The sequence below is a fragment of the Pollachius pollachius genome, assembly GCF_949987615.1.
Source record: "Pollachius pollachius genome assembly, chromosome: 13".
NCBI lineage: Eukaryota > Metazoa > Chordata > Actinopteri > Gadiformes > Gadidae > Pollachius > Pollachius pollachius.
Window position 1 is genome coordinate 19,615,966 of NC_136946.1, and position 6,929 is coordinate 19,622,894.

General features: G+C 48.4%; 1 protein-coding gene across 3 annotated transcripts in view; it reads left to right on the forward strand.

Annotated features, from left to right (window-relative positions):
• Positions 1–3,059: 3,059 nt before the first annotated feature.
• arpp21 (cAMP-regulated phosphoprotein, 21) overlaps positions 3,060–6,929 on the forward strand; it is a 13,982-nt gene continuing 10,112 nt past the window's right edge. For 2 of the 3 annotated variants that reach the window (XM_079749654.1, XM_079749656.1), the window contains exon 1: positions 3,060–3,196. The gene's annotated coding sequence lies outside the window, so the exon portion shown is untranslated. The remainder of the gene's footprint in view (positions 3,197–6,929) is intronic. The other variant, XM_079749655.1, reaches the window with a different exon arrangement.

A 6,929-nucleotide genomic window follows, 5' to 3' on the forward strand; every position in this document is an offset into this window, starting at 1 on the left:
ATGGAAATGGAAAGGGAGAAAGAGAAAGAAAGAGAGAGACACTTGGCTATCATTGCAAATTAATTAGGCGAGGATACACTGGGAGGTATATAGCCAGCAAGGCAGCTCCACCAACGATAGGACACATTTAAAACAGAATGGGATCCGGTATCCAGGCACGTGGGTATCCATAGAGACCGTTGCTATGGTGGAGAGCAATCTCACCTCATTAGGAACAAATATAAATAGCAGTGCGACTCAGCTTATGGCCACGACGCCCACAGCTGAGAGAACTGTCTCCCAGTCTCCCATGTCAACGACAAGAGATAACTGCACTGGAACACGGAGGAAGTGGAGGAGAGAGACAGAGGGGGAGGAGGATGGAAGAGGGAGGGAGAGATGTGGATGGAGAGATATAGTGAGAGAAAGAGTTGGAGAGCGTGAGAGGAAGTGGGGAAGGGAGAAGGAGGGAGGGAGTGAGAGAGGGAGGTGGACAAGAGAGATGCAGAGAGATAAGAGGTGGAAGCGGGAGAGATGGTGGGAGAGAAAGGGGTGTGAGAGAAGCAGATGAAGGGAGAGAGATGAGTGTAAGAGAACAAAAGTGAGTGAAAAGGGATCGGGGGAAATTAAGTTATCAGTTATGTTAGAAGCCCTCATGAACACACACATAGACACACGCACACACACACACATACACACCCACACGCGCACACACACACACACACACACACACACAAACACACACACATGCACACACACACATATACGCATACACACACTTTTGAATTTAAATTGGCAGTTTATTTGATTCATCGCGTTCTCTGCAGGTTTGTGATCAAACGACCTTCTGAACATTTCCTCTCCCTTCCAAAATGAATAAAATGCCCCTAACCATCTCTAAAGGACCTGATTGCGTCGATTTCGGACGATTTCTTTGTGTAACAAGATAAAGATGATGAAAACCACTAAGACAAAACAGAGAGAAAAGAGATAAGAAGGAGAGAGACCGAGAGGAGAGGGGACACATCCGTTCCTCGACACCGATTGCATCAGAAGACATGAGCCTGTGCACGTGTAACCTATCGCACCGCTGGAGCTCAGCATTGACTCATCCTATTGTAGTAAAGCACCCCCGGACATTTAGCCTACTCTTTCGCCCACGCGCTCACTGCATCAGTGTTTGTTCCTATGATTCAATCCCCGGCTTCCGTTGAAGGCCATGTATGTATTATTTCACTCAGCCCAGGCAGACATTATTTCCGTGGCAATTTTTTTTTAAAACACAAAGCGATGTCTATAGTCATGTCAGCCGTCTTCTGTTGCATAACCTTTGGTAATTTATTCATAATACGTTTAAAGGTTTAGGGCTTTAGCACAAAAACTAAAAACACTGACGTTTCCATTTTGACATCTTGAATTTAATCTTTGAAACACACAGATTGGCAGGTGTTCTTTAAAGGTTTATGTTTTGCACTCTTGCTGTGTTAAAAGTAATGATCCAACTTAGACGCAGCAGGCATATCGGTGAGTATTACTGCAAATAAATACTGATGCTCATTGTTTTCCCCCCTCAGCCAGACCCAAGATAAACATTGAGAAAACTAAAAAGATTCGTTGACTGATTGTGGGTGGTAAGGGGCGCTCGAACGCAGAGCATCATCTGGTGAGATCATCCGCAGATAAGCGGAGGCCTGTCTGCATCACAGTGCTTCACACTCACCCTTTCAACTTTCCGTTTATACCTCAAACCCTCAGAGCCTCCGCGTCACACTTGATCTGACGCCTTATCTCACACCTGTAGCGCGAACCGATCGCACGTTCGAAGGCGTGTGTCGACGCGAAGAGACGCAGTTCCGTGGAGGGGGGGGGGGCAGGGGGCGTACATTCGCTGTTGATCCTGGTCGAGCCTCCGCGGAGCATCACACACGCATATAAAAGCGCTCTGTCGTTTCTTAAGCAGAGCGAGTCATCACCTACTCGTAGCGCGTCCGTAGTCGTAGCACCGGTCGTAGCCTTAACAGCAGCATGTCAGCCGTAGGACCGGGCCTACGGCTGACATGCTGCAGTTAAGGCTATACGTGTTGTTGTCAGTTGTAGGGGGTCAACGGAAATGAGAATCCGTGAAGACGGGTTGTAGGGCCTAAGCCCATACAATAATCATTCAAAAAACTTCATGCATAAGGCCTTAAAATGGGCTTGATAACTGCACGGGCTTGGATGAAACGAACTGGAAATAACGTGACAGAAAGAAACGATCGATCTTTTTCATCTAGATCTTGGCGAGGAGGGTCTATTTATCCGTATCCTGTCTGCAGCTGTCTAGCCACGCGGCCACCGGTTGAAGAATGATGGTTTAAATATTCAGACTATAAGATCTGAATATTCATGAGACCACTGTTAATATTTATGAACCTTACTTATAGAAATTACACTATCGCTCGTTCAGATTCTTTTGCACAAACGCGCGCCACATAAATGGACCTTCGCCTTGATTCTGATTCGCTGTGTGTACTGCGAGGAGGTTCGTTTAGAAGGCGACCATCAGCCAGAGATAGACTATTTCCCAATTCCCGCCAGCGCTTTGAAGACCCATCGTCGCTCCATCTCAGTCAGTGGGAGGTCAGGTCACCGAGAGCCATTGAGCTGATGTAACCGTATACCAGCCACTCTCACTCTCACGCAAAAGGGTCCAGTCCGATCTCAAGCGCTCAGCGGTGTGTGTGTGTGTCTGTGTGTGTGTGTGTGTGTGTGTGTGTGTGTGTGTGTGTGTGTGTGTCTGTACTTTCTAATAAGACATCATATAACAAACACTACATTACAATGTGCACGCGCAGGGGGGGATGGCAAGCGCCACAGAGTCGCCAGCGAGCGCGCGCAATGCCAATCATACCGCCAAAACCAGGAGCCAGCAGGTGCTACAGCCGCGCGAGCAGCGACAGGGGGGGAGAGAGAGAGAGAGAGAGAGAGAGAGAGAGAGAGAGAGAGAGAGAGAGAGAGAGAGAGAGAGAGAGAGAGAGAGAGCGAGAGAGAGAGAGAGAGAGAGAGAGGGGGGTGGGGGGGGGTTGGGTCTCGTGCATTCCTATGTGTGGGCGCGTGGCTTCTCATCTCTGACAGAAGCACACGGCGGCGGAGGAGACTTATCTAGAAGACAGGACGAACGGACGTGCTCGGGACACACAGGCTCATCGCGGCGATCCTTCGGCGGTCTCTTCTCGAGGTAAGACCTGTCGTGGATGGAGACGACGTCAACCAAAATCACAACGGGTGGCTTTTGTTTGTTTGTTGACGATGAAGCTTTTATTGTAGCTGTGTATTAGTTTTGAACGTTTCCTGCAATCGGTGTCTGATGGAAAGTCCCCACAGTAAAGTTACCGTTAAGTGGCTCAGGGGGCTAACGCAGAAACAAGAGGCTCCACTGGCGTGACACTGGTTTTACTTTTCATTATCATACTGGGATACTGGGAGTTACTGCGGTTCATGCGTGCGAGGCTGTGTATCAAAGTGGTTTCGTCAACGCCGTGGACGCTATCATATTTACACAAAGTGTCGTCCTATTCTCTGGATAATTACCCGCCTAGCCTAGCTAATTTGTTCTTCGGACGTGGACGCTGTTCTCGGTCATTGTTCGTGTTTTGGTGAGAGTGTGAGGTGCGGGTACGGGCGCAGTGTCACCGAGTGGGGCGTCCACTCCAGCTAGCAGCAGGGCTCCAGGTTTGCGGTATAAATAGCCCGAGTGACAGCCCGGTCCAGGCACAGTAATGCGACACAGTGGTTATGAGCTCTCACCGACAACACTCGTCGTCTGCAATCAGGTAGAGGGAAAAACACACGGAGAGCCACACGCGCACATACCTGCTGGTCCTCCGCTGTTTAAGGTGTGCCCGGTGGTCTGGGGCTCTCTGGTCGACGGAGGAGCTGCCTGTGATGGGGCCAACTTATTTTATTTTATTTGAAGAGGAAACACGAATCGTCCGAGTCATCCCTTTTCGATATTTTTTGGGGGATTTTACGACGATGCACTATTCTTTGTTTCGCATTGCCGTATAGAGCGAATTAATAGGATTAGCCGTCAGTGTCCCCCCCCCCCCCCCCCCCGTGCCGTTTTATATTATTACCTGTGTGTGAGTTAAGACATGCGAGACTTATTTTATTTATTTTTTTATAACTAGTTAATTACATATTCTGGTACCGGGCTGACAGTTTTGGTGCTGATTCTGACGCCTCTTCAGTATGACTGACGGCAATATTGGTCCATATGGCAGGCGTGGCAATTTGGTATTTTAATTAAATCAAACAACATCCTAGGGAATTACACACAAGGACACGCAGACGCAAACAATTCGTAAAAAAATTGTTATACATCTAATATTATCTTTGAAATGTCATTAGCCCTGGCTCTAACACTGTTGATATAATGACCACAGGGGCTTTAAGGAAAATCATAAAACCATTTGTATTCTAACCCTGTATATCAAGCGAGATCTGCTTTGTGTAGGTATACAGAAGAGGCTGGCATGAATATATTCATATTTTTTCCCCCAAATATTTGTAGCCTACATATATTTGTTTGCACAGTCAAATGACAACCCCATGAATAAATTCTGCGCTATGGTGAACAGTCTATGTGCCATCGGTAACCTGGGGAAAAACGTTGTGGGCTTATCTGCAGGGATGTTGGCAAGGAAACAACATATGCAAAAGTATTTTCCATTGATAGCAGTCCAGGATGATCAGGGTCCAAATGCATATTGACCCCACCACACAGAGATCTGTGGCTGTTTAAACCCTGCTGGGCCAGAGATAGATAGACAAGACAGAGATGCTGGATGCTGCCCTTTGCTAACACTAATCCAGATAGAAAATAGTTTGACTTGTACATATTGCCCATATTTCACTGCGCTCTCTTTCTCTCTATCTCCCTCTCTCAATCTCTCACAATCGCTCTCTCTCCCCTCACACCTGGCTTCAGTCTGTGTGTGTTACCCTGGGTTTTCCACAAATTGTTTCAACAGCTAACCAGCAATGGCGGACACATAGATCATGTTATACACACAAAGACTTTTAATGTATCCTCACAAGCCTCCGACATCGATCTACCGCTGCTAAGATGTCTCCCACTGGGCCACGGGTTGCATGTGTGTCAGCTGGGGGTCAAGTGTGTGTCGGATGTGGATGGGGGGGGGGGCACCTCCTCATTCACAGCCGACACACATGCCACCCAGTGCCATGCAGCCCTTGGCCAAAGCAGTGCTCCTGGAGTGTTTCCATGGCGCCGGGGATTCAGGGGGCCTAGGGGAGAGTAGATGGATGGGGATGTTGGGACGTATCGCTATAGTGGTGGCTGTGCTCTCCTCTTCCTCCACCTCCTCCCGAGCCATCCGTCACACGCTAATGATCGTGTCACACCTGCCCCCTCGGGGGGCCGGGTGCCCCTATAGCCCGAGGCCCTAGCCTCGCACTTCTGCAGTGCTCAGCTTAAAAAGCCCACAGCCCATCGCCACCACACTCCACGGACTGGGCATTGAGCGGGAGGCAGGCTCAGATCCCCCCCCCGAACAGCCGCAAGGCTCTCGATCACTGTGATGATTTCCTTACCTCGCCATTTCTCTCTTTTTTTTGTGTTTTGCTCTTTCTCTCCATTATCTTTCTCTCTGTTTCTCTCTCTTACTCTCTATTTTTCTGTACTTCTTTCTCCATCCATATCTTCCATCTTACTATCTCTTTCTTTCTATTTCTCTCCCTCTCTCTCTATATATATTACTTGATATATTTCTCTCTCTCCTCTCTTTCACCCTAGTTCACCCGGTAATCCTCTCCAGACTCCTTATCCCGTACCAAACTCCCCCCCCCCCCCCCCCCCCCAATCTTCTGGTTTTCTCTCGTTTTGCTGAAGATGCACTAGTATGCAACTGCAGTGCAGCACAACACTGTTCCCCATTCCCCGGATTGATTGATTTGGTCATATTCTGTCCCCCGTCCAGAAGAGATTGCGAGGTGGCTTAGGCAATGGTGAGCGGACCCCTGTTCGACCCACGCTCCCCCTGGGGACGCACTTCATAATGGTGTGCTGTTCGCTCCTCTCTCCCTAATTACTGAATATATGGGACCGGGACTATACCTCGTCCCTGGGGAAATTTCCGGGATGCTCTAATATCTTTTTTTCCCTTCAAATATGTTTAGTTGCCTTTTTCTACTGAGTTAAACACATAATTTAAAATTCCTGCACATAGGCATATTACTGGTTACAGGCTAGAGTCACCAAATCCACCTGGTGGCTGTGGATAAGCGCGGCCCTGGAAGGAGACATCTCTTTAAATAACCGTTATCTCCAGTGTTTCGGGAAATGGCCTTCTCTTCTTTTGTACCTCCGCGCCATGGTAGCAGTTGGTTCCCGTTGTCCTCCATGTTACAGGAATAAACGTCCCCCCGGGAACCTCGCTACTTACCAAGGAGAAAAAAAAATTCCCACTGAATGCAGTTGCTCCCTCGTTGAATAGGATGGAATGCCACTTCCTATTTAACACGCTGCGCGTGTGCGTGAGCGAGTGTGTGGGTGTGTGAGCGTCTGTGGGTGTCTGTGTGTGTGTCTGTCTGTGTGTGTCTTTGGTCTCGGTGCTAAAATCAGGGGGCTCAGTGTGGCATGCTGGGAATATAGCTGTCGGTGGATCGAATGATGCGCTCCGCAGCTGTTGTTTCTAAGAAAAGCTTTCAAACACACACACACACACACACACACACACACACACAACCCAGTGCTTAAAGCATGCCGTTATAAAAGAAAACCAGCCGGATATCACATAAGCGTGGCATATGCTTCGCCCGCTAAGCATAGCTCTTTATGTTGCAGACACACACTCACATTATACTGCAGTTTGTTTGATACATCATATTGCTGTACGATATTTACAGCACCAGTGCAGACAGAACATGTTGAGACATGCCCAACATGC